This window comes from Macrotis lagotis, chromosome 8, assembly GCF_037893015.1.
Source record: "Macrotis lagotis isolate mMagLag1 chromosome 8, bilby.v1.9.chrom.fasta, whole genome shotgun sequence".
NCBI classification, from domain to species: Eukaryota; Metazoa; Chordata; class Mammalia; order Peramelemorphia; family Peramelidae; genus Macrotis; species Macrotis lagotis.
Genome location: NC_133665.1, coordinates 16,356,061 through 16,382,788, shown reverse-complemented (window position 1 = coordinate 16,382,788; position 26,728 = coordinate 16,356,061). Strand labels below are relative to the sequence as shown.

At 37.4% G+C, this 26,728-nt stretch overlaps 1 pseudogene; it reads left to right on the top strand.

Moving 5' to 3' along the window:
* The first annotated feature begins 351 nt into the window (after positions 1 to 351).
* Positions 352 to 26,059, top strand: LOC141495130 (ubiquitin-associated protein 1-like; annotated as a pseudogene).
* Positions 26,060 to 26,728: the final 669 nt, after the last annotated feature.

Sequence of the window (26,728 nt, the reverse complement as noted above, 5' to 3'; positions counted from 1 at the left end):
AATATTTGTCTGTCTTTTGGATGCTCCTTGTCTGATTGCTTAAAAACTATGTGGGGAAATACAATATGACTTTTCCTGGGGCCTGGGAGGTGGGAGTGGGCAGAAGAAATAGAAATCAAAGAGAATTCCAAGAGTGACCCAGAGAGTGATAGCAAAGTGGGTTTCTCAAAGAAAAATGCCTGATAATAACACAGTTGCCCTATCCTTGCAAGCTTATAGTCCAATATTCTCATCCCAACCTATTTCAATAAATAGACCATGCTTAGCCCACCCTAAACAAAGGTAGTCTTCAACCACTCTGACCTTGAATATGAAGAGGACCCATTGACAATATAGAATCAAAAATTATTGATGGGAAAGAAGAACTATACCAATCCTGTTGGTACAACTAAGCCTGCTGTGGCCCAGATCTTAGACAATAACTTGGCCAAGTTTTGGTTACAGGCCTGGTTTTGTGTTACAGGACCAGAAAATCTTGACATCCCTAGTCCCTTCACAAATCCTTTATCATTTCAGTTAAGTAACTGAAAAGAGGTCACTGATTTTCAAAGTATCCCTCCCCCTCACTGATGTGAACATTATCAAGTCTCTTCCCTTCCCCAAATGAGAAGACAGGCACTTTTCACAGCGTCTCCTGCCTCTAAAATAGCACTCTTTCAAGTTCCTTAAAACTTTGCTCTCAAAACAATGATAGGGAACTTAAATCAACACAACTTTAAAATTGTTACAAGTACTATCCCTCTCATCCCAGTCGCTTTTCCTTATCCATTTTCTCAGTCTGAACAGAAGAGTCATTTCCTCCAAACTCAATGTTGACAGACATTTCATACATTAGGATATGATGTCCAACATCCCTATCTGTCCCCAGTATTCAAGTAAAACAGTCTGCAATTATCCCCCAATGAGCAGCAATATGTGTGGACATTCATCAACATGAGTTATTCATATGATTGCATCTTGAAGGATATGAAAAAAGAGAATTTAGAGAAAATTTTTGATTATTTGCACATGGACAACTCTGTGAAAGGAACATTGATGCCATTTTGGTAGAAAATGCTTTGGAAATATACCAATGTTCAAAGGAAAAGACAATAAAATATCTTTGGGTAATGAGCAAATTTAAGGAAATGGTCTTTGAACTGAAAGATATTAAGGAATTTTTATTACTACACATCAATGACCAGGTAATGGATTGGAAGAACTCATGATTCAAGCAGAAACTAGCCAAGAGAGGTTCTCTGTCCACCTTCACTCTGTCAGGGAGAATCTTTCTTTTGGGGAGATCCGAAATATTTACAATAATCCCTTCCCCTCCAATACCTTCACATTGTCCTTAGGAAAAAAAGAGATAATATTTTGGGTTTGTTGTTCTTGTTTGGGAAATGGGAAGAGAAGAGACAGGAAGGGTACTTCTGTACCTTAAGGAGAATTATTGTCACACATTGATTTGTATGCGAAAGAGAATGACAAAGGTAAAGCAAGAGAATGTTGGGATTTCTAAGCCCTGCCCCCATTCTATCCATCCAATTAATTTTATTTATCTTGTTGAAAATTGACTTTTCCACTTGGACCTGGTGTTTCTGGTCTATGTTTGTGAGTGTGTGTGTGTGTGTGTGTGTGTGTGTGTGTGTGTGTGTGTGTTTGAGTGAACAAACTTGTTGTTGTGTTCTCACCCTTTCTATGAGCAGGAATATCAGGGTTGTTTCAGGAAGGAAGAGACTCTGAGGTTGTCATTGTTTCTTTGAATGTCATATGTTCATCCAAGACACCCTTCACTCTTATTCTGGCTAAGAAATGCCTGTTGACTGAATCCCTTCCACTTATTCTCTGTATCCCTTAGGAACAGTTTATCTCCAGCTTCTCTTCTATCATACTGGACCTCTGTCACCAGTTTCTGTTACTTGTCAGTTCTCACCTTCTTCAATGCTGTACAAGAGTCTTCATTCCCAGAGGGCAATGGTCATACCATTTCAGAGCTGTCAGCTCTCATTCTGTCTCTCTGTTCTCTGAAAGCCTGCTCCTCCAAAAGGTGGTGCTCAGCATCCCTATGCTTTTTTTACCCTCCACAATCTCAATAGCTTAGCACATCATTCTCTGTAATTTGATTTATCTCCTGAAAATGGGGCTTTTCTTTTACCAGATGCTCAGCTTGAATCTAACCTCAGAAACATTTATAAGTTGTAAGACCCTAGGAAAATCACTTGACCTTTATCTTAGTTTCCTCATCTGTAAAATGAAGGCTGTAATAACTTCTACTTACTATTGTTATTGTGTGGATAAAATAGTACATGTTCAAAGCACCTTGAAAAATTTGAAGTGCTACATTAATGCTAACTATTGTCATTGTTCTTAATAGTAAGTCCCAGTCTCAAAACTCACAAAGTAGGATTTGGTATCAAATGCAGGCAATTAAAGGAACTTCTACTTTTGCTGGCCCAAGAAATATTTGTTTGTTATACTTATTTATGGTGTCACCAGCTGCTGTCTCCTTTCTTCTTCCAGTATCCCAGGATATTTATCTCCCACTCATGCATGCACCTTTCATTGGAACAAGGGAGCCCCATTGTTCCAATTGTCCCTCTTCACTCATCTTCTTTTGAGTGGGGATGTTTGTAGAAGAGAACAGAAATGACACTGCTTTCTTGCAGCATGAATATCTGGTCATCAAGATAAGGAGATTTATTATGTCTAATATAGTCATTTTTGCTATTTAAAAAGTGAAATAAATTATTGCACAGATTCAGCCACTTATTCAGATTCTGGAAGTTTGAAGATTCTGCAACTACAGGTGTCAGAGAAACTTTGCATTTAAGGTAAAGGAGCTAGTTGTTATCCAAGATGTGGAGGTGGTATAAAGAAAAGAAAAGAATCATTAGCATAGCTTCCCTTGGTCTTAGTACAATCAGATTTCAAAAAACTGATAATGTAAGATTTCACAAAGTTATAGAGAATGCATAATTTCTGTCTAAATCTCATAAATAAGAACACTGAAAGAATCTCAACCTGATCCTGAATAGAGAATAGAGATTCATAGATAGAGAAAATATTCCAATAGTAACAGCTATTGTTTTTAGTGTGGCTCCAAAAACATAACTATTTATTTTTTCCTTTTTTATTTATTTATTTTCATCCATTTGCACATGCTTATTTTCAAGTTACAAAATTTCCTTACACCCTCCCTTCCCACCCCGCTCCCCGAAATGATGAATAGGTTAGTATTGTACATACATGTTTTGCTAAACATGTTTACAGATTAGTATTAGTTATTTTTAGTATGAGTAGTTAGGATTAAGGGAAAGAGATACATAAGAGATAATTTTTATAAAGTGTTCATCAGATTCTGAGGGGTTGGGTTTTTTTTTGTCAGTGTATATTTTATTTTGTTTCTCTTCCTCTGGATGGGGATAATAACCAGTCTAATACAATTGTCTTAACTCTCTGAACTGCTGAGAGGAGCTGCTTCCATCACGTTTGTTTGGCTCACAATATTGTTGCTGGATAACAATTTATTTAAGGCATCTTCTTCACAAAATGATAAAATAGTCAGATGTAGAAATGACAACATCCATAAAAAGATCATCCAGCTTTTTTTGGAAGACATCCATTGATGGAGAACCATATTCCATTTTTGTATAGCTCTAAATGTTTAGGTTTCCATTACAATGAACTATAATTTCTTTATCTGTAACTTTCAGCCTTTACTCCTAATTGTGTCCTCTAGTATCAAGTTAGTTGATTGATTTCCTGGGTTCTTAAAGAGAACCAAAATGGTATCACTATGTTGGATTCAAGGAACAATGTATCTGACTATAGCTGATTAGATCAATATGGTTGGGTACTAATAGCCTATATGAACATTTGAAGTGGAAATGGCTAAATTTGTACATCTCATTTCTTTTCAACTGTTTCACGTCTGCTTTGCTCATAGGGCATTACATATTCTTTGATCTGGGCATGCCATGTGAGAGATCCTTTTCTAGCACTTTCCATGTCACACACACAATTGATTACAAAGTTCTTCAGAAAGAGTGTCTTTTCTCCATAAAATATTTTTTTTTAGGCAGACATGCATTTAACATTCAAGCAATGTGGGCCTCCCCATAAGAGTTGCTCTCTCTGCAGTAGTTTGAATATTTGGCAGTTTGGTTCAAGAAAGGATCTCAATGTTTGATAATTTATTTTTCCAGATTTTCAGTATCTTCCTAAGATAATCACATGGAAGCTATTCAGTTTCCTGGCATTCTATCTGATTGTCATGGGCATACAACAATGAAGTCAATCCATTGGCTCTGTAAACCCTCAGTTTGGTAATCTATCTAATAATAACTAATCTATCTAATAATAACTCTTCTCTCTACACTTTTCTTTGGGGTCTCCCAAACACTGACAGTGTGTGTGTCAACCTCATGATCTATGTGACATCAGTATTTCTGAGGAAATTTCCAAAATTTCTCCATATGTTGTAACTGATGGTTCCATGTATGGATGGTATGGTGGTGGCTGGTGGAGAACCTGTGTTTTCTCCATTTTAATTCTTAGGTCAATATTAGCACAAGCAGCAGAGAATCAATCTATATTTTGTTGCATCTCTGTTTCAGAGATTGCATTGAGTGTACAATCATCTGTGAACAAAAAACCATGCACCAATTCTTCCTTCATTTTAGTCTTGGATTGTAACTTTTTTCAACTTAAATAATTTACCATGGAAGCTGGTGGAAGCTAACCTTGATGTCATGTTTGTCCTCACTGAAGGCTTCTGACAATATTGCTGAAAACTGCATGTTATAAAACATAGGAGCAAATACACAACCTTGTTTCACTCCATTGATGACATCATTAATTATCCAGAATCTGGTAAATCATGCATCATGAAATTGACGTGCAATTCTGATGAACTCTGAGCAACTGAGCTTTGACATTTTCCAGGGTCAAGCAAAACAAGTCAAATCTCTCAAAAACCTGAATATATTCATCATCTCCAGACTAAATTTAATATTTCTTTCAACCAAGACATCTGCAGTATAATTTTGAGTACCTTCGAGGCTTTAAATTCCACACTTTGGACATACCACAGTCTTGTTAATTTTTTTTTTTTGCTAAACTCTGGTGTCCAGAAATAAACACAATATTTTAAATGGCTTCTGATTGAAATAAAGTACTTTGACATTATGAACTTCACTTAATGATTAACTAACCCTAACCCTAACCCTCCTCATAGTTCCAGGGCAGAAGGTGTGCTTGTGGTCATCCACAGACAAGAGCACAAGCCAGGCAAGCAGTCAGAGCCTCTCAGAAGACATTGAAAGAACTGAGGTCCTTGTGGGAATGCCCCAATAACAACTCAAAAGCTCACACACAACCTCCCTTGTGAAGCCTTCCTTGAGTCCCCTTCTCCTAGCTACTAGGTTTTCTGCTCCAGAATTACCTTTTTATTTGTTTTTACCTGTCTTGTTTATAAAGGTGTGTGTTGTCTCCTCCTATAAAATGTAAGTGACTTGATCCAAGAGAATATTTATTTTTGTCTTTGTATTTTGTATTCCCAGTCTCTGTCCCAGTGAATTGTCTTTTGAAAATACTTATTGGTACATTGGTAATTTTATGTCATTTAAGACTGAAATTTAATCCACAATATTAATAGTGCCCATGGAGCCAAAAACAAACCAAATGGATATTTTAATTTTGATTCTAATATTTTAATTTTTAATTTAAATTTTAGCAGTGTCATGATAACAACCAAGAAGCTTTATCAAGATCTATGACAATTTGGTCTATGAGGAGAGTGAGAAGAGAAGAGAAAATAATAAACATTTTTATAGTGTCCTACTATATGTTAGAGACTGTGCTAAGTGCTCAAAACAAACTGGGAGATAGGTTTATAATTTTCCTCATTTTTGAGTTGAGGAAACTGATGGAAACAAAGGCTAAATGAATTGCCATGGAGCTCAATTTGAAGGGGTCACCAACAAGCTAATAAGTCTATAATGTTGAAGCAGTAGTTAGTGTTACTTTTTTAATATAGGGGACACTAAACTATAATTCTATTCAAATATTCTGCTTCATGCCTAAGTCTAGCATTCAGGCTTAGGATTGGAATGCAATAAAACCCTTTTAGCCCATTAAAATACAACACAGATAACTTTATTAGAAAAAAGGATTCATTTTACTGGAAACAGATGCCGATGCCGTCCCTCTCTGACTCTCCATTCTCCAGGACAGCAATACTCGGTCAGAAAAACCCAAAGTAGAGGAGTTGGAAATCTGCCCAGTCCCTAAACCAGAGCCAACTCCACATGGGTTGGGCTATGGACCAACCAAGTCTTAAAGACATTTTCTTGCCTCCTTAAAGGGAAACTCTCTCAATTTAGGTAAAATAAACTTTCTCTCTGTCACACTGAAGAACCAAATTTTTAGCTTTCCCTACTTTAACACATCAAGAGCAATACTGCACTGGGGTGGATGTTATCTCTAGACATTCAGATCATATCTCCCCCACCTTATTAGAAAATCCCCATCATGATTTTCTACATCCAAAATAATTTCTCTCTTGATAGCCAATATTCTAGTGATGAATCTCTTCACCCTTATGTAAGCTGGCCCCCAGAAGATAAAGACAGTGTGGTATAGGAAAAAGCAGGGATTCAGTATGACTTCACATGAGTTCAAATCTCAGATCTGGCACTTACTACGTGACCTTGACAAATCAACACATCTCTCTGAGCCTTATTTCCTCAGCTAAGATAGTTGAATTGTTCCTCAACTGAGAAAGAGGCCAAGAAGTTCAGATGTCTTATCTGAAAGACTATATAATTTAAGAAAATAATTCATACAGTTACCCATGGATTTTTGTGCTTCTCTAATTTCTCTTAAATAAGACAGATTGGGAGCAAAAATATTTCAAAGTATATATTCATTTCTGGCCCTGATGTCTAAGCCCAAAGTCTTCCATCAGGATCCAATATATTATAATTCAATATGTGATACACACACATACACACACACAGTCACTGAGTTTTGAATTTAATATGTCTAGTGGAGGTTTCATCTGAATTTTATTTAAAGTGTTTGATAACCTTACTTTCTGTCAAATCTTGATTAAATCACATGGCAGAAAAACCAGTCTTCTGATCAATGTGGCATAAGAGAATGAAGGGCAACAGGGCAGCATAATGGATAGAACCTTCTGAAGGCTAGTATCTGACCTCAGATACTTACTAGCTGTGTGACCCCAAGTCACTTAACCTTCTTTACCTCAGTTTCTTCATCTATAAAATGATCTGAGTAGGAGATGACAAATTACTCCAATATCTTTGCCAAGAAAACCCTAAATGAGATCACAAGGAGTCAGACATAATTGAAAAAACTCTGAAGAGTATCAAATCTGGTTTTAATCTAATTTGGTTTTTGACATATAAATGCATGTGTATGTGTTTGTTTATTTTCACTGGGTCTGTATTTTCATCAGTGTAGAGTAAAACCCTTAAAAAAAAAGAAAAACAAAATCCTCCCTCTACTAATACAGATAAACAACTCTAGAAAGTATGATCCTAAAGACTTGTCTGAGGCACTAGGAGGTTAAATGATTCACCTGTAATCACACAGACCTGGTTAAATCACACATTTTTTTTGACAATGCCTTTTTGTTGTTGCTTTTGCAAGACAATAGGGTTCAGTAGCTTGCCCAAGGCCACACAGCTAGGTAATTATTAAGTGTCTGAGGCCGGATTTGAACTCAGGGACTTGACTCCAGGGCCGGTGCTCTATCCACTGTGCCACCTAGCCGCCCCTAAATCACACATTTTATGTGTGTCAGAGGTAGGACCTGAACTCAGCTCTTCAAGATTGACTCTTTAATCACTGCACAATGCTTTCTCTTTGATATGTATGCATATCATCTGTATGTGTGTATGAATGTATCATATATACATAATATGTATATGTATTATGTAAGTGTGCAAGCATGCATATATGCATATATGTAAAACTATTCCTAAAAAAACTACATAAGCTTCATGCCATCATGGACATCATGAGTCTTAGATCTCAAGAGATTTATTTTAAAATTACAGAAACTCATATTCCATCTTAACTGTCTTGTTCTCCTTATTTTAATTTTCCAATTATATGAGTGGTTATATTGGGGAAAACAATATTGAGAGTCAAAGTCAATTTAAGGGGATGATCACTTTCCATTTAAAATCTAATATGTTATTTGTCTTTAGTTCTCAGAGAAGACCATGACATCAGGGAGGGGATGCCATAATAAGCATATGAATGGACTCTGGAGAAGAAAATGAGACTGGTGACTTAGCACACTTCCTCTTACTAAAGCCTATTTTAAGAATAGAGTATTGGGGGGGAAACTAGGTGGCACAGTGGATAGAGCACCGGCCCTGGAGTCAGGAGGACCTGAGTTCAAATCCAACCTCAGACACTTAATAATTACCTAGCTGTGTGACCTTGGGCAAGTCACTTAACTCCATTGCCTTGCAAAAACCTAAAAAAAAAAGAATGGAGTATTGGAACATCTCTGTTGCACAGTGGTTAGAACATGAGATTAGGAGTGGGGAAGAATCTGACTTCAAATCCAGTCTCAGACACTCACTAGTTGTTTGATCCTGAGCAAGTCACTTAACTATAATTGTCTCCACATTCACAAACATGCAAAAATGGGGTATCATAATAAATTAAATGCCAGACTTAGAGTCAAGAAAATATGATTTCAGCTTCTATCTCTGATACTTATTGGTCATATTACCCTGGTCAAATCACTTGATTTCTCTGTTTCAGGCAACTCTCTAAGATTAACTACTGAGAACTGTGACCTGCTAGTAGATGTAGGAGTTAAACAATAGGGTCTAAAGAGTTAATAATGGCAGCTCATTGGTTAAAGAAAACAGCAAAATTCCTCTTAGTCTTATAGCACAGAATACTATTTAGTATTTTAAGATTCTGAATAATATATTCTGAATAATATGCTGTACCAGATGTTTTCCCTTAGATTCAGATGCCCAACCCAGAGAAATGGTTCAATGGGAAGCAAATTCCTGAGCCCAAAATTTCTATGGTTGAAGTTTGGCAAAACTACTGATAATCATAATTTTTTTGAATTTTCTAAATTGATCATATCATCTAATAAATATGGAGAAAATACAAATTTCAAAGGATTAAAATTTTTACAGATTCTTAGTGAGTCAAAATGGTATAAGAACTGGAAGAACATGCTAATCAATATACATATATATGTGTCTATATATGTATGTGTATACATACATACATATATATATATATATATATATTTATATATACACAGGCACATATATAATTTGCTCTTCTTAGGAACCTGGATGAGAACTGGAAGAAACAGGTTTTCTTATTACTTACATGAGAGTCAAAAACTGACTCTCTCATGTTTTTGAGATCATTGTGGAAGAACCCATCCTTGCCACAAGCAAAGTGACCAAAAAAACCTAAATGAATCATAGGTCCTGGGAACTGGAAAAGATCTTAGTAGCCCTCTAGACTAACCAAAGGAATCTGAACCAAAAGGTGTTCCAAAAATCTTAGGGCAGCTTTGAGCTTAATAGCTTGTGTTTGTTCTATAAGTTGTCCCAAAATCTTAGAGCAGTAGTAAAAGAGAATTAAGAGAACAATTAGGAAACTATCACAATAGTCTGGGAAGAGGAGATGTGATCCTGAACTGGGATGGTACTCTCTGAATTGAGACAGATAGATATGAAAGGATAGCAAGGTAGGCTATATAATAAGTATGTCATGTGGGTAGTTTAGACTTACTTCATCCACTAAATTAATGGGAAAAGAACTTAATGTAAGGTGGAAAAGTCAGGAAAACTTCCAGAAAATGAAATGATTATTAGAAGGTAAGTAGATCAGGTATAAACAGAGGGAAGTGTTGGGGGGGGGCGGGGATCAATTACCTCCTAATCCTAGAAGCAAGTGATCTGGAGTTAAATTTTTGCTTTTAACTCTCAGAATTTTGCATTCTGCTGTTTGTTTAGACAAAGGGTAGGTTTGGAATTCTGACATTACTTAAGCCCCTTTGTAAATACAGTTATCCCTTCCATATCTCTGGATTTAGGAGTGCAGAGCCCCTGCAATCTGGAAAATCTGCCTAAAATTTTTTTTGGTCCTCCCTTCACACCAGGGAAGAAGCATGAATTATCATGGTATTAAAAGATAAAATATGTTGATTTTATGCAATACTAGGCATATTTTATGCATTTCTGATTTTCTAAATGTTCTATCTTCTGCTACCTTCACATGTCATCTGCAGTTTCTGCAAAACTCTCCCACAATTCTCATTTAATTTCTTATGCTGACCCACACTATATTGAAATCAAGATCGGGAAAATCATAATGTCTTCGGAAGGAATAACTGTAGTACAGAAGGATGTGGTATGTTTGGGGAACAGAATAGAGGTCAATCTAGCTGGAGTAGATGGTTCATGTTGGTAGAGAGGAAGAAATGAGATTTAATAGTTAAATTCAAATGTGGAAAGTAATATCTTAATACAGTTTTGTAACCACTGTGGTTTCTCAATTCAGTTCAACAGCAGTCTTTAGAAATGTGTTATAACCTCAAACCTGAGCTGTTACTAGTTTATTTCCTCTCTGGGTATTGTGAAAATAAATAAGATGATATTTATCAGAGAAATTTTTTAAAACTTTCTGGAGCTACATTAATCCAGGGTGGCAGTTATCTTTGGTGATGCTTCACTTTTTGTTTTTTTCCTGGGACATTGATTTGTTCCTGGTCAGGAGAAAAGCCCTCTCTGAATTTCTCCAGCTGTTTGGGTGAGACCATGACACTGCTTTCTCATTTGCCTTCCAACAAAAGCTGGAAGTGTGAGAGAAAAGCAGTCAGAGCAGTTTTGTGAGTTGTATCACTCAGACAAGAGAGAAAATAGCATAGGAACAGACGTGATTCTCCCTGGTGATGAGGAGAGTCTTCAGAAGTCTTCCCATCCAGTGTATAAATCTAGACATGCTCGTTCATTGTTAGAACACTACATCAGAAAGAGCACCAGATTGGGGTCAGAAAGTTCAAATTCTGCTACCACCACTTATTACTTGGTGACCTGGGGCAGGTTTGTTGATTATTCAGCATTAGGAAGGATAGCTCATGCATTCCACAAGAGAGTCAAAATGCAAAAAGACTTTGACAATCTGAATCAAGCTAAATGAGATGACACTAAATCAGGTTAATTGGTTGGTCTTACACTCTGGTTCATAACATCAACTTCATGAAAGGCAGTGGGGTATACTGGAATGAATGCTGAATTTGGAGTCATGAAATCCTAGATTTAAACTGGAAGAGATCTTGGAGGTCATCTAATCCAATCCTTTTATTTAACAAGTAAGAAAACTGAATCTCTAGGTAAATTAGGTGACCTGCCTAAGTTCACCCAATCAGGATCTGAGATAGGATGTGAATCTAGATCAATCCTCTGCTCCTGAGCCAGTGTTCTTTGAGAAAAGTAGGTGGGATAGTGGATAGAGCCCTCAATCTGGAGTCAGGAAATCCCAAATTCAACTCTAGCCTTATCACTTAACTTTTGTTTGCCTCAACTTTGGCTTCCTCAATTATAAAATGGGGATAACATCTGCCTCACAGAGTTGTAAGGATTAAATGAGATAATATTTGGTTTTGTTAAAAATTGCTTAGCACATAGTGATTGTTCATCCTTCATTTTGAAGTATGACATGATGATGATATAAGTGATATCTTGACTTGAATGTGAATTGGATTTAAGTGAAGCAGAGTTGCATAGTCATCAACCTTACTCTCTCAATCATAAGTCCTGTAGCGAGATGACTGGCTATGGCCCAGGAAACAGTGGATGATGTTGGCATCTTGAATATCTGACCAAGCTCTAATTACTCCACAGAATTTGTTTCAGTCTCCTTCAAAGTCATTAGTACACATTATTCTCATCCTCCCATTCCACCAAGAAACTCTTCACATGCTTAGGGTAGACACCTGGACCTAACTCCCTGATGAGTTTGAGATTTGTTGCTATCCTCAACCTGGTTTAGCCTGTTTCTTTCCTCTTTTCCACTGCAGTTACTTACACCTATATGATATTTGATAAATCAAATGATATTTGATAAATCAATTATCCTCTCTGAGTCTCTATTTCCTCATCTATAAAATTGAGGATTGAATTAGAAAACTTCTATGATAGGCTAAGTCCAGACATAGGCAGAGTATAAGAAGAGTGCAGGTCCTATGTCATTTCAAAGCTATAGTATAGATAAATTTCAAGACTTGTAACTAGGGAACGTTATATAGAAGAATAAGAATAGAAGATCCTGCCACATTGGCAACTTCAAGCATATCAAAGAGTTTTGTCCTGGTTCTATACTCCTTGGCTACCCCATAGACATAAAAGCACTCAATGTAGTCTTAGCAGATAAGTTGTTTGAGAGGAGTTATTTGCCCAGGGTTATGTTACATACATAACCTGAACTCGCATTCCTGACAGAGATCTTTTTGCTGAACTCAAAAGAGTTTTTTCCTTCAAAGAGCCAGTAAATAAAAAGACTTTTGATATATGCCCAAATTCCTTATCTGATTCTCAACCACTCAGTGTAACTGAAAAAGTCAATCAATAACTATTAAACACCTAAGATGGGGACAGCTAGGTGTCACAGTGGATAGAGCACCAGTCCTGGAGTCCAGAGGACCTGAGTTCAAACCCGGAGTCAGACATTTAATAATTACGTGTCTGTGTGGCCTTTGGCCAGCCACTTAATCCCATTGCCTTGCAAAAAATCATCAAAAAGCCCACCTATCATATACCAGGCTCTCCTTTAAGTGTTGGTGATGCAGAAGAATCAAAATGATAGCCCCTGCCCTCAAGGAGCTTACAGTCTAAAGGACTCTCCACAAGCTCTATTATGTGTAAGACTAAATTTGAGTAGAGGAAACAAAGAAAGACAATAACACAAGTCCCTGTTCTCAGGGAGTTATGTTCTAGTTGGGGAAATCACATATAAATAACTATAAGCTGTACATATAAGATAGGGTGACTAGGAGGGAATCTCCAACCTACTTGTAGTGGGGGGTGACAGAGGAGAAGAGGAAGGGAGAGGAAAATGGGAAAGGCTGCTGGTCAAAGGTAATTTGAACTGAGATGAATATTTCAGCCTGGGGACAGTCAGAAGTCATTGAAAAACAGGTTTCATATTCAGAGAATAACAAGAAAAAAAGCATTGCTTGATCATAGAATACATGAAGTTTTAATGCAATTTCCAAATGCGTTTGAACAATTTCTATTTGCCATTTCACAAAATATCTCAGGACCAATTGACTCAGATACTTGACTTCAGAATTGAGAAAGTCTTCCTACTACTAGCATCATTCTCAACCAACAGAGAGGAGCAGGAAAAAAAATTTCCTTTTACAGGGTAACTACAAGTTGTTCTAAATCACTGAGTTGTCTTTTCCAAGGGTATTTACATTTTAAACGATATAAGATCTTCATGTGAACTGAAAGGTTTTTCCCCCTAAGAGAATAATTTCAAGTTCTGGATGGATATAGGGATAGTATCTTCTCAGTACTCTTGAAATCACATCTGTTACCCATTAGGTCTGTACAGAAGTCTGATCATATCTGTCAGGATAGTTATATTACCAATATACTCAGCTGACCTGAACTTGCCCATATTTTACTCTGTCATAATCATTATTGTTAGTATAGTTGATATTGTTGCTTTCACTACTACCACTATTATAGCTAAAATTTATATTAGATGTTTGTGAAGCACTTTACATTTACCATCCCATTTGATCCTCACAGTCAACTTGTGAGAAAGATGCTATTATTAATCTCCATTTTGTAAACAAGGACCTGAGGCTGAAAGAAACTAAATGGATTTCCCAGAGTCCCACAGCAAGTAAATGCAAGTAAATCAAGTCTTCCTGAGTCAAAGTTCAACATTTTCTCTATGACTCCATCTGCCATATTGGACCTAGAACAAAAGTTGGTGATAAGAACATAGCAGGTTGGATTTACAGGAAGAATTAAAACACCATTTCATGACATTACTACTTCTAACTAGAAGACATTCTGATACTTGTTCAGACATAACTCTGAGTATCCGAACATTGTGAAAAGGCCATAAGGATGCCGAAGCCTTATTTGGAATAGAACCTTTTCTTAATTAACTTTCAACTGTCAAAGTTCTTGCTTTACAATTAACTCAAACCATTTCTTTTCTGAATATGAATCAACAGCTTCTCCTTATCAGTCTCTTTCACATTTCCTGTCTGATAGCATATTTTAATCCTACAAAGATTGTGTTATTAAAGTTTTGTGTGAAATTGTGATTGCCATCGTTGGAACTGAAGATGCAATCAGGAGGAGAATTGATGCCTTATAATTCAATGAATAGATGAATATGCTTCTGCGGTAATTCCTTTAGTAATTACTTGTGTAAACTATGTGTTTCTGTAATTGAAACTCTGCCGAGTGGGGTAATTTATCAAAATCCATCATTTATTAAAGCATTTTCATTCTAGTTTTTTTGATTTCTCTACATGCCCTCCATAGTATATTGATTCCCTACCACACCTTAAGTCAATCAAAACCACTCGAATTTTGGGGAAAACACCACTTTAAAAAAAAAGCCAGTACATTTAAGTGGAAGTTTAAAACTCCATTTTCAAAAAGACACAGTTATTACTGCAGTTTACAATATGTATTTTCTGCCAGACAGAAGTATTTTCCAAAATGGTCTTGCAAAGATTGTGCCAATTTTCCAGATAATAACACTATTTTTTGTAGTCACTAAGTAGTCTATGTGTTGACTCCATTCATCTAGCAATAGCACTATAAAAAGAGACAGAGCTCAGGATGTGTACTTTGCAAATGGGAGAAACTGAGTCACAAAATCACTCAGCTACAAAGCTGGAAATGGTAGGATCTGAAACTGGGTCGTCTTCTTGTATAAAGATGATTGCCATTAGCATGGTATATTTAGAGAGAAATCTGAAAGAATCCAAATAGATGTTCCCATTAGTTTGCCACTTGCTGTTTATACTTTATCTATTAAAATTACTCTCTCAGATCAAGGTATTAAAGGGTAATTGTTACCTGGGGAGCAATCCAGATGGGGGATTTATAGTTGATAGATGCTCACATTATAATATTATCAACTTAATTAGGATTCTTTAATTGGAATTAATTGATTGATTAAGGAACAGTGGATTAAAGTTGAAGAGCCATGGGAAATTGGTCTTTGCTTATGTGCCCTTAGTACCCCACAATATCTATGCTCTTGAAAGACTGCTCTGAGGAGCTCTCCCCTCCTCCCTCAATGCTACTAGTTAGACAAAAGAAGCATCGGCCCTGTCCACACATAGGAATGTGTGTGATCAGCACATTATCAGAAAATGGCAACTTATGAAGTCTTAAGTATCCACCAAATCTGAAAGGCCCAAATTTCACATGGCTTAGGCTTTGTAAAACCCCTAGATGACCAGGGAAGCCAAGGCTAAGCAAGTCCCAACTTTTTCTTCTTTTAGGTGAAATTTCCTCTTGCAATGAGGAAGAAGAAAAATGTATCAGAGACACTGGTCCTACCACAATGTATATCATCAGATTATGCTGCTTGTTATTCTCTGAATATATCAAATATTTTTCTTCATCAATGCCTTTACTTAAAATTATTGTGTATATAGAATATATCGCTCCCTGACTCCAACTCTCCATCTACATCTATCTTATTCCTAGCTAGCTCAGTCTTTTGATAGCAGTCCAGATGCTACCTCTCCCATGAAATATTCTCTGATCTCTGAACCAGATGCTATTTCTTCTTTCCAAAATCCATAGAGCCCTTTCTGCTTCTCCTGTTACACTTAATCACACTTGACCATTACAGTGTGATAGGCCATGTGACTGAGACTAGATGCATTTAGTACCAAGAGACCTACTTGGAGATCATCATGTGCTTCTTTGCTTCCTTTCTTTTATGGTTCTATTAGTCAGTAGTCAATAAACATTTCATGAACTCCTATTATATTTCTTAAGAACCTACTCTATGTTTTAGGCCCTGTTAAGGATTATGGGTTCCTTGAAATTATAATCTATAATAAATATAGTCAAATGGCAAAGCATTCCAGTATGTTTGCCAAGAAAACCATAAATGGCGTTCAAGAAATCTAAATAGCACAATAATAGGTGCTTAAAAATACTGGTTGACTGACTGAAGAGGAGGGTCATAATATTATCTGGCCATTTGATGCATGATCAAATAGTCATGAATAACCTACCTTCTGCTTCACTGTTCTCAAGCTTTCTTTTTTCTGAATCTTTATGTAATAGTAGAGTCTATCCTCCTAGTTTAATGTAATTTAGAATATATGGTCTTCTATATACTAAAAATTATTAAAGCATGTAATCTCTCTTCACTTGGCTCAAGTCTTCATTTTCCCATGTACCTCCCATCCCCAGTCATGATTTCCTTCTCTAACAGGATTTGACCATTGCCTATTTTCTTTTTTCATTAAACTTAGAGTTTTCAGAAAATTATTTACTCTAGAATAGCTAATTAATGTTTATAGGAGGTCTCAAAACTGGGTGATTCTTTATAATCTATACACTGATAGTTGGCAAGATAAGTGTATCTTATCTTGAAGGAAATAGTCATATCAGCAGAATCACAGATCATTTTGATTACTGAATCTTCAGAAAAGATGGATCTAAACAGTTTTTTTTATTTTCTGTTCCAAATTCTCTCTCTCCTTCCATCCTCCCCCTTTAAAATCACATTATTAATGTGAAATGATGTCTTTATAATCAGATAGCCTAAAAAAATAAATATACATTAACAATGATAGTCACTGTTATTGAAACAGGAATTGATTTTTGTTTTCTACTCTGTCCTTCATCGTGGTCAATCTTAGAGGAACTATAAGGGAAATAGATTTGAAATCAGAGGGCTTGTATACAAATCATGATTATAGTCAATAATATCTGTTGTGATTTTAGGTAAGTGACCTCATTTCTCTTTGTTTCATTTTCTACCTCTATAAAATAAACAAGTTAGACTAAATGAACTCTGAGGTCATTTTTTTCCCTCTAAAATCTATGATCCTTTTGAACTGAATTGAAAACTAGAATGTGAATCAATTTAGATAGCAGGGTTTGGAAGAAAAGGGGAGAAAGGATCTGAAGGATGGAGAGACAGAGGGGCAAAAAAGAAAAGGGAATTTAAGGGTGCCAAAGACAAACCTTGCTTAGGTCACTATTTTGCCAAGGTCCAGACCAACTTTGTCCTCGATACTATTCACTAACCCTCTGATCCCTTCATAGTCTTAACCTCAACTATCATTCAAGAAAGGAAAGTATCTAATAATGGAATCTGAGAACATCTTGAATCTGTCTGCCATTTCTAAAGGCATTTGCATCGTAAATGGGATTTTTAGAGACTTACAGAACTAAATAAATAATGGTAGCATTTTGGATGCTGTGAGGCAACTTGGCTCAGTGAATAGAGTAATGAATCTAAAGTCAGAAAGACCTAAAATCATATTTTGGCCTCAAATATCCTCAGACATTTAGTAGTGTATAACCCTGGGTAAGTCACTTAACCTCTAAATGGCTGAAGTTCCTCATCTGTCAAATGGGGATAAATATAACACCTACCTCCCAGGGTTATTGTGGGAATAGAATGAAATATTTTTTGTTAAGTGAATTGCAAACCTAAAGGGTTACTCTGGATGGGGCAACTGAGACTTGGAAAAGCTCTTAAAAAGGTCAAGATCTCCTACAACATACTGGACCATCACCATTTGTCCTGGCTATGTCTTCCCACAGAATCTTGATGACTCTGGAGGAGAGAACAGGGCTGATGATTTTGCATAGCCCTGCCTCACTTAAATCCAATTCACTTGAAAGTCATGACATCACCCTCTTGATGTCTTTGGTCCTCTTCAAAAAGAAAGAATGAACAACAATAAAAGCTAGTTTTTGTGATCATTATTCAGAAATTGCAGCTTAAAGGTTATTACTGTTCATTTGAATTATAGATAATATCAATCCCTAACTTCTGTGTGAAGTGATATTTCATACATGTTTACTCAGGGGGCTAAGTAAGAAAGTATTCTAGGCAATTTTTACAACTGTCCTGTGGAGGAAAGAATTCTTAGCTTTGAGGAATCAAGTCCAAGTCTATCTCCTGGCTGTATGAAACCTGTCATTTAACTTCTTCAGAACCTGTTTCCCTTTCCAGAAAATGAAGATAATAATAATAATGCTTGCCCTAGCATCTGACAACCAAACAAGTCTATATAGGTGGTTTTGTTTTTGTAAAAAAGCTAAGTTCCATGTAAATGTAAGAGATTACTAATCAGGCTGTTAAGATTTACATTGCTCTTTCCTCGGGGATGAGGACCAGTCCATCAAAAAGGGATCAATCTCACCCATGGTGTCTGTTTCTATTTAATCCACTTCATCCAATAGCCTTTAGTCAAAAACACATTAGTGGCTTTTACATTGCTCTTATCCCTATGCCTTGGCACTGGATCCACTTCAGTTTAAGAAGGTATTGAAGACTGAGCTGGCTAATAAAATGAAAGCAACAGTCTGTAATGAATTAATTGCAATCAATAATCATATGGTTTCTAGCCAAGCTGTTTCAAGGAGTGTCTATGTACTTTGGCATCTTTGGGAAGCAGAAGCAATGAATGACTCAAACCAATGGTCACAAATCTTATTTTATTTCCCTAAGTGCCATAATTTCCCTTCCAGTATTTACTGCCTCTAAGATCCACTGTCACTTTCAGTTTATGGGAAGGGAAAAATGTCATTGGATGGATGAGTCAAATGCTTTCTGTTGCTATGGTCCTTGTCATTACAGGAGCCTGTGGAATTCTGAGAGGAGTGTGATGCTAGGCAAAGGTAGAGGAAGCAGGCTCTCTCCCAAGAAATGGTTATACCATCATGCCACCATAGTTGGTTAGCTTTGTTAATCTGGTATGGTTCTATTAGCTTAACTTCTTCCTTTGTTTCTTTCCTTTTTCCTTTTTTTCTTCCTTTCTTCCTTCTTTCTTTCTGTTTCTTTCTTTTTAACTTTCCCTTCTTTCTGTTCATATACCCTTACCTACAACTGTATGTTTTGATCACTGAAACCTGGAAAAATATTTTGGGAGTTTACAGACCCCAAATCACTCTGACTCTCATTGATTGATCAACAATATGTTCCAAGTTGAGGTCCATTTGGTGTTTATTTGGGTCCTGATTAGCTCAAAGTGAATGTAAATAGCAATTATATTTCTTTGGGTCAGGAACCCCAAGCTTCCCCTCCTAGATTTTTTTTTGACTAGATAAAAGAGGACATTCTTTGCTTCACATTTTTTTTTTACTTAGGCTAGATCACTGCTTCAGGCAAACTAAGTCCCTTAAAGACCTTTCTTAAAAAGAACATGCCTAATTCACATCTGGCCCCTGGATCCAAATGGCTCCTAAGAAGAAAGGCAGGTAACTTTGCACATCCCCTCTGTCATTCAAATCCAATTCAATTGCTTTTCATGGCATTGTGTCCCTCTTCAAGGACAAAAGGCAAACAATAACAACCTTCATAATCATAGACAAGTATTGCTGCCTGACTCTGCTGAATCACAAATGTGTCTATTATTAAGAAAGGAAATTGAGTAAGAGAGTGGGTGACTGGAGTAATTGATCCTCACTAGTGGAATAATAAAGCAGGTATCTCGTTAAAAGTGACATTAAAAAAGGTATAATCTAATTAAGAACATTGGACCTAGGTCACAGAGAGTGAAAAGAAGACTGAACTTAGATTCAAAAGCCTGAAATGCAGACTCTTACACTTTTACACTTGGGGCAAATAGGAGAGATATTAACCTTAGATACAGTCTGGGTGACAGGAAATATATCCTAGGAGAGCCTGAGGTTTATACACTACTAAAAGTGTGACCATCAAAAGAAAGGGCATATCAGTAATGCTTGAGGTAAAACTGGGCAAGGAAGGAATCTCCTCTTTGTTATTATTCAGTATTTTTTGGTCATGTCCAACTTTTCATGACCCTGTTTGGAGTTTTCTTAGCAAAGATACTGTAGAAATTTTACATTTCCTTCTCCAGATCATTTTGACAGATAAGGAAACTGAAACAAACAGGATTAAATGCTAATAGAACCTAAAGAAAAGCCTACATAGTTATGATTTTTCCCAGGTCTTTCTTCAAAGGAAAACCTAAGAAGTTATAGTAGGTAGGATGCTATACATGGGGACAGAAAGACCTAAGTTCAAATCCAACCTCATTCACTGCCTTAAGGAAATCATTCAATTCCTTTGCCCCTCAATGTCCTCATCTATAAAATCAGTGGCTCCAAGGTCTCTTCCACCTCTAAGTTTATGATCTTCTGATTCTAACATAAAGTTTTACAGGAAAAAGTTAAAAGAACAAGAGATCATTAAGTCTGAAAACGATCTTGAAAGTTTGCTTTTGCTATTGATTTACATTAGGTTGTCTAAAATGTATTCATAGCTGCTGGACATAACTGCTCTATTTATTGATGATTTTAAACCACCACTTATGAAATCATGACTTTTTCCCTAGGAATACATATTTCAAAGAGACTACACTATTTCAAAGAGACTACACTATCCTACTGTTGTGATTAAATTGTCTTACCTTCAATAACAGAGACTGAGGCAGAACTCTAAACCAATGGCACTTTGTTAAAGTCCATGGTCCATGGATCCATCTTATGAAATAGACCACAGATCTTCCTTACAATCCAAGATGTCTTCTCCTTACAGGCATTGGTATCTAGATATTCAAGAAAGGCTATCTCAAATACAGAATAATTCCATTGATTGATATATGATGCAAAGATTAAACTAGGCAAAACTAATATCAGCAGCTTCATGAGTTAGGCAAGGCAGAAAAAAAGATCTTTGATGATTAAGTGGTCATAGGTTAGGCAAGAGGAGATGGTACAAGTTATACATTCTGACTAGGTGGTAACAAGATGATCACTTGTTCATGTAGGATGAGAGAAAATGGTCCAGAGGTAGAAAAATAAATTGGAGGACTGTCCATGTAATTGAGTCTCTTCTGCCACACTGGGCTTGATCACCAAGTTAAGGAAAACTAGACTGAAGGTCCTCTAGCTAGTTTCCTATGATTTCACAAGTGATCTGAAACTCATAGCTCTGAGATCTAATGTACAGAACCTATAATCACTATCCCTATGGAATCATATCAGATTGATTGATACTGATTGGAATAGAGTGAGGGTCCAAATTAATTAGTTCTCTCATAGTTGCATAGGCAACTACACCTCCAATATGCATTTCTATTTAGAGCTTTAGCCATCTTACTTTTGGATCATTAGATAGATGATCTCAACAGAGACTAATTTTTAAAAAAATATTTTGCATCCCCAGTGCTTTTTGCATTGTTGTTTAGTTGTTTTGCAAATATGCCCAACCCCTCATGACCCCATTTGGGATTTTCTTGGCAAAAACACTGGAATGGTTTGCCATTTCCTTCTCCAGTGGATCCAGTGGATTCATTTCTGTCAGTCTATCAGAGGTCAAATGACTTTACTAGGATCACACAGATAGGAAAGGTTGGAGCCTAAATTTGACTTCAGGACTCCCTGACTCCAGGCCCAGCCCCAGGCTCTATCTACTGAGTTGCCAATTGCCTCAGGTCCTGTGCTTAGCACATAACAAACATTTATTAAATACCTTTTGAATTGGATTCAACAAGACATCCATCAGTGGTCCTGCTCTTGACAGCTAGGAGATTAGTTTGTGTTGTTTGTCTGGTAGAGGACCAATGGCATCAGAAAGGTAATATCATGACCTACAAATGAACTGGATTTAAGTGAGGCAGGACTTTGCTAAGTCACCAGTCTCACTCTCTAGGTTCGGTGGTAAGATATAGATTAGGACAACTCAAGATGGCCTTATGTCATACAGGTAGGAAAGAGAAGTTGTATCTAAATTTAGGTTTTTTTAACTCCAAATTCCAAACTCTTTCCATTCTGCTGCACTCTGTTTCAACTGGGACTCAAGTCTCAGAGGAAGCAAAGGGACAGACAAAAACCATAAGACCTAGATCAGTCATCTACATAATCTTATTTGAGGGGCCTCTGAGATCATGTCTGTCCAATATTATCTTTCTCTCTAGAGTCTAGATTCCTATCATAGTGCATCCCAGGGCAGACAGGTGACTCAGTGGATAGAGCACTGGCCTTGGAGTCAGAAGGATGGGAGTTCAAATCTAGCCTCAGATACTTGTCACTCACTAGCTGTGTGACCTTGGGCAAGTCACTTAATCCCTGATTCTTCACATCCAGGGTCATCTCCAGTCATCCCAATTCATATCTTGCCACTGAACCCAGATGGCTTTGGAGGAGACAGTGATGAGCTGGTGACTTAGCACAGTTTCCCCTCACTCAAATCCAATTCTTGTACTTATCATGGCATCATCTCCCTGATGTCATGGTCTTCTTCAAGAATGAAGGACAAACATTGTCATCATCATCATCATATCATCATCATCAGTGCATCCTATTGAAGAAGGCTTCAAGTAGCTAATATACTGAATGACAAAGTCAGGTTCCAAAAGACATCAGCAGGCTAGAGAATCAAATAAGATGAATTTTGTGGAAATAAATGCAAAATTCTCTTCTTGGGTTCAAAAATTCATCTGGACAGATAAGGAAATTATATCTAGACAATAGTTCCTATGAAAAATATCTGGGTTTTGATGCTAAAAATGCTGAAAAGGATGGTTTCTCTGAAACTTGGAAAAATTTGTATTAACTGAAGAAAATGGAACCAGGAGAACAATTTATGCAAACAACTTTGAAAGACTTAGAACCTCTGATTATCTCAATGACTGACCATAAATCTACATGACTCATAATGAATAAAATTACTTATAGAGAGATTATAAACTCATGACAATAGATTGACTTTTTCTTTCTTTTTTTAAAGACATGGTTAATTCAGGAATTTGGGCTTGTTTTTGTTGGGGTTTTTAAAATTTTGTAATAGAGATTTAGGGGCAGCCAGGTGGTGCAGTGGATAGAGCACCTGCCCTGGAATCAGGAGGACCTGAGTTCAAATCCGGTCTCAGACACTTAATAATTACCTAGCTGTGTGGCCTTGGGCAAGCCACTTAACCCCATTGCCTTGCAAAAAAATGAAACAAACCAAAAAACATTTGTAATAGAGATTTTATTTTTCTTGGCTTTTCAAGTGGAAGAGAAAGAATGTAATAAATAAAATTTGCTAAATTTTCAAAGAGGAAAAATATCTGGATGACTTTAGAGGATTGCATGTAGTCAACAACAGAATATGGTAGCCAATAAACTCATAAGATCATGGGATAAATTCAGTATTAAAAACAAAGAAGGCGACAGTCGCAACCAGATCATATCTGAAGTAATGTGTTGATTTCTGGTTAACACATTTTAAAAAGGCATTGAAAATCAGTGTGTAAAGTGAAGCTCAATTAAAATCTTGAAAGAAGATTATACAGGGCAGCTAGATGGCAGCGTGGATAGAGCACTGGCCCTGGAGTCAGGAGGACCTGAGTTCAAATCCAGCCTCAGACACTTAATAATTACCTACTGTGTGGCCTTGGGCAAGCCACTTAACCCCATTGCCTTGCAAAAAAAAAAAAAAAACCAATTAGAAACTATATTATAAAAAGAGCAGTTGAAGGAACTGGGAGTGATTAGCCTGGAGAAAAGATGATTATAAAGGACAAGGTAGCTCTTTTCAAATATTTGGAGGTCTATCATGAAGAAGAGGGATTAGATTTGTTCTGTTCAGCCACAGAGAGTAGATCTAGGAGTAATGGGTGAACGTTGTTGAAAAGCAGATTTAAGTTCCACATAGGGGAAAATTTTTATCAAAATTAGACCTCTCCTCAGAAGGTTCTGAGTTCAAATATGACTTGAGACACCTACTTGCTTTGTGACACTGGGCAAGCAACTTAAATCAAATTACCTCCCACCTCCTCCAAAAATAAAATAGATCTGTCCAAAAATGAGATGGGCTGTGTATGGATGACTCAAAGTCTTCCAGTGAAATCTGACTGATGTCATAGAAATGACTTCTGATATCTCTTCCAGCCCTAATTGTGATTCTGTGAGGAAATATTATTTGTCAGATCTTAAAGGATAGTTAGATAAGAATTCAGCAGATGAGGAGGGAGACGTTTAGAACAGAGGAAAAAGTCTAAATGAAATATAATGGAGTTCTAGGAGGAGAGTAGTAAGGGTTAAAGGGGAAAACATCAGGTACTATAAAATTCCTGAGGACCTTGAATGTCAGATAAAGGATTTTGAACTTTCCTAAAGTCCCAGCAGAGATTTTTGAGCAAAGGAGTGATGGAACCTTTATATATAAGGAAGAGTAGTTTGTTCTGTTTTGTATATAAAGGATAAATTAGAAGATGGAGGCTGGGTATCTGGTAGGAATTGATGTCAGAGTTCAGGTGGTGCAATAAAAATCTAGACTAGTATACTAATATAGTAACAGTAGAGATGGGAATCCTGGAATGGAGGATATTAAAGAGGTTCTGTCATTGGATCATACATTTTGGGCAGGAAGGACCCTTAGAGTTCATTTAGTCTTCTCATTTTATAGATGAGTGATTTAGCTCCAGAGAACAGCATTCTTTTCACTGTATTAGACAGTAAAGTCTAAAGTGCTATATAAATATGATTCCTTTTTCTTTTGGTCTAGAGTTACGATTTCATTCATGCGAGGAAGCTCCCTCTTACCAATACAAATGGCCCACCAAGGTGCAATTATAGTCTTAAAGGATTGCCTGGGTTACTAAGAGGTTTAATGGCCTGTCCAAGGCTACATAACCTACACGTCAGTGGCAAGACCTGACTCCAAGTCTTTCTGACTCCAAAGCCCCTGGTGGCACCAAAACATTCATTCTATCATCAGATGTTGCTTGTGAACAAGATTAATAAGTAATGGAGTAAATTTGGGGGTGCTGTTAGGTCAGTTTTTCTTGGGGCACAATTAAATGACTTAAGTTGGTTTAAAATGAAAAAAAAATAATAGTGGCTTTAAAGAGCTTTCCAAATTCCATCTCATTTGAGCCTCCCAACAGCTCTGAAACGCAGGTTCTCTTATAGATGGACAGATGAGGAAACCGAGGCTAGATGTGAACCTGTCTTTCTGTCTCTAGGCCTATCACTATCATTATCACTGTCACTAGGTCATCAACTGCACCCTAAAGCTGTCTCAATAGATGCTTATTAAACGACTACTACACCCGCTGGTCTGAGAGGTGACTTGGTAGTGAAAAGAATGCTGACCAGGGGTCTGGGGAGCTGGATTCAAATTCTGACCCAGACATTTCTGGTTCAGTCTCCTAATTAATCTCTTTTGGCCCCTGATTTTCATCATTTAATAGGAAGACTTTGGATTAGATGGTCGCTTTCGGCTCTAAATCTCTGACCCTGTGTCTGACACAGTAAGTTTCTGAGTAAGGGGTTAAACAATGTAGCTGGAACCTTGTAAGGCAAAGGAGGAATCTTATTCAATCTTTAAAGATGGGGGCAGCCAGGTGGCGCAGTGGGGAGAGCACCTGCCCTGGAGTCAGGAGGACCTGAGCTCAAATCCAGCCTCAGACACTTAATAATGACCTATCTGTGTGGCCTTGGGCAAGTCCCTTAACCCCATTGCCTTGCAAAAACCTAAAAAAAAAGGCTTTAGAGATGAAGAAACAGAGGCACTGGGTGGTTAAAAAGGGATCTGTGCCGCGTGCCTAACTGGCATTAGAATCCTGTTTTCTAAGGATCAATCTAGTTTTCTACTTAAACATGACAAGATTCTGTGGGTTTGGAAGAAGGGGAAAAAGGAGGCTGCCCCTCCTCGGGAACCATCCGTCTCCAAGGCAACCAAAGCCCCCGCATGCGCACGGCGTCCTCGCTGGACCGCTGCGGTAAATGTTGGCGCACGCGTAGTCCTACCCGTGGCCGGGCTCGGTCCTGCCGCCGCCGCCCCCAGGCTGGCCCTGGTCTAGGGAGCTGAGCGCCGAGGGGCTAGGAACGAGCTGGAACCCCAACCCACCCGGGACTGACGCGCCAGCGCCCCGCGGGCAGAGGCTCGGGCTTTACTCCGCTCGCCCCGGCCATGCCAGGCACTGGCCGGGATCCTGGGAAATACAAACCACAGTGAAACCACGCCTGGCCTCCAAGAGGTCGCTTCGGTCAGGGGAAACAATAGGTATTCTCAGGTGTTAATACAAAAAAATAAAAAGTAATTGGGGGCCAAGGCGCCAACAGGCATGGAGATCAGAGCGGGTCTCCCGCAAGAGGAGGCTCGGGATTCTAAAAGAGATAACAAGGAGGGAAGGCATTTCTGCCAGGTGGGACCCACAGGTAGACTCCTCATTCTAGCCCGAGTGGCTGCATTTGGTGTTCACCTCACATGTAATCATTTCCATATTTTTGAACCATATGTCTTCCGTGGCTGGAATTCATGCTTCAGAGAATCCCTTGTTTCCTTCAAGATTTCTGTCCTACTTCTTAGAAATTATTCTGATATATTTTTTATTTGCTTCTCTGTGCTCAGTTATACAAAGATGTACAATTCATATTTATGAGATTCAAAGCTGTTCATTAATTCCTTTTGGGAACTCCACCCATAACTGTCTTCATTTGAACAATAGATAGAGGGAAACTAGAGGAAG